Genomic DNA, 2371 nt, shown 5'->3' with positions numbered 1-2371 from the left:
CTAATTCTACTCACATATGTAGTTGGGCCGACTTCAAATCTCACCTGAAGGGCAAGAGGTCTGCGGAATGGAATGCCTCGAGGGCAACAGGGAGAGGTCCAGCTGCCACTGTGGAATACACAGATCTTGAGGAGCTGGCGATGGACTGTGTGAGCTACAAGGAGGTGGGTGGGGTATCTCACATGGACACGGACCTGCCTGAAATAGTTAATCTACATGACTTGCCAGGTAAGTTTACACACATATTCCTAAAATTCTAATTTAGTGGTTACAAAAGTCTAATGTTGATTTTTTTCTTCCCTTCTTCCACTCATTCTTCTATTTGCTTTTAACATAACACAGCACAGGTGGGTGAGCAGGTAGAGTCAGAGGAGGGTTATGTGGCTGAGGCTGAGGTGAGGGGACCTAGTGTCTCTGCCAGTGGGGGACCACAGATTCCATCTGTCCAGATTCCAACTGGCCCCCCCCCCACCCAACCCTCTGCTATCCCGGACATCCTGTCTCAAATTGGCAGGTATGGTGAGAGCCTGAATGATTTTCAGGACAGGATGATCCGGGAGGTAAGCCAGATACCTGTCCGGCTCACTGAGCACAGAACCAGTGTGGACCAAGGTGTAGCTCAACTCTGCCAAGGTCTGGCAGAGATCAGGCAGGGCCAAGACCAACTCGCCTCCTCGTTCCAACAAATTGCAAATTCCACTCTGCAAGGGCTCCAGGACATCGCTGGCTGCCTTGCCCACAGTGGCAGAGAGCCAACCACATCTGCTCCCTCCCTGCCCTCTGCCCAGGAAGAACATCCCACTGGTCAGGGCCCTCAAAGGTCACTTCGCAGACCGAGCCGTGAAGAACAACATCAGGCGGGGAAAAAGAAGAGAAAGTGATGTCTCTCCAGATGCCCAGCAACCATGTTTGACATGTTGCCTCTATGGTTTGTTTTTTTTGGCTTGTGTGGCCAGAATGTACAACTCTCTCAAGGTGAAAGGGGGTTGTGTTCTTTTTGGATTTGTAGCCTGTGAGTTATTTTCCTGTACACTTGAGCCATCTTCCTCTTCCTAGCGTGCTGTGTATGTTTGGGTTGGTGTATTGGGTCCAGAATCTACCTCAGTTCCCCTAAAAGTATCGTCTGGCTGGGGGTTCACAACATATTCTTAGTAAATATTATACTTCATATTTTGCCAGCAGATGGGGTTACCATAGTACTGGGTTCAGCTATGTCAAATTTGCCACTGGCAGCTGCTTGTTGCCATGTCCAACTTTGTATGTCATGCTCATTTGTAGCCATGTTGTGTTGCTGCTTTACTTTATTTATTGAAGTAAAAAATAAAAATAAAACACTTGTTTGTGTGTTTTATTAAAGGTTATGCACTCTTGAAAACTGTCCACTGTAAACTTTAACATGGCATATTTACATTTGTGGAACAAAGGAACAAACAGAATATTCTTACAAACATTGAATATTCTAATGTTAAAAATGTATGCCTTGCACAACACTTAACTGGGCATATAAAACAAAAAAAAACTTGGAAATGAACTTGGGTTACTAGGGGCAACATGGCATAGTATTAGATATGGACACATATGCCAAAAAAAAAAGAAAAAAAAGTGTTAGTAAGCAACATAAAGTGTAGGCTGCATTATGTCGCTCATGTTATTTGGTATGTACAAAGGAAGATGTCTATGTAGAGAACATTTAGCTGATGTAGTTTATAAGTTGGTTTATTCACACTTGATTAAATTGCAAAGTATTCAGCAAATAATTTGAACATGCAGTTAACATCAAAGTATTTCACCAAATAATTAAAAGACAGTGCATTATTTGTGAGTGTGTCAGATTTAGACCTGGTAAATGTACATTTGTTATGTGGACATACAATTGCTGTTTGGAGTCATTTGTAACTGCAGTGTTTGGCAAGTAATTGCTCAGCAGGTGAATTCATTTGCTAATTAATTGTTAAATAGGGCAGACACACTTGTAACAATACTTCGCAAGTGCTGAGTAGCTGCAGACTTATAGGCCCTACACACTGGCCGATTTTGTGAAAGATATGAACGATCTCGTTCATAAATGAACGAGAACTCGTTCATATCTTTCAGTGTGGAGACTCCAGCGATGAACGATGCGCGGCCCCGTGCTCGTTCATCGCTGGTCTCCCGTCGGCTGTGCATGCAGGCCAATATGGACGATCTCGTCCATATTTGCCTGCACTTCAATGCAGCCGGGTGACGGGGGGAGTGAAGAAACTTCACTCCCCCCATCACTGCCCCCCCGCCGCCGGGTTGCTCGTCGGCCGTATCGGCCGTCGGGCACCTCGGCGGCGCATCGCCGAGTGTGTAGGGCCCTTGACTCCTCGGCTGCGTTAAGATAGTGTTA

Source organism: Pseudophryne corroboree, chromosome 4, assembly GCF_028390025.1.
Source record: "Pseudophryne corroboree isolate aPseCor3 chromosome 4, aPseCor3.hap2, whole genome shotgun sequence".
NCBI lineage: Eukaryota > Metazoa > Chordata > Amphibia > Anura > Myobatrachidae > Pseudophryne > Pseudophryne corroboree.
The sequence above is the reverse complement of the archived record's forward strand: the minus strand, read 5'-3'. Positions refer to the sequence as shown.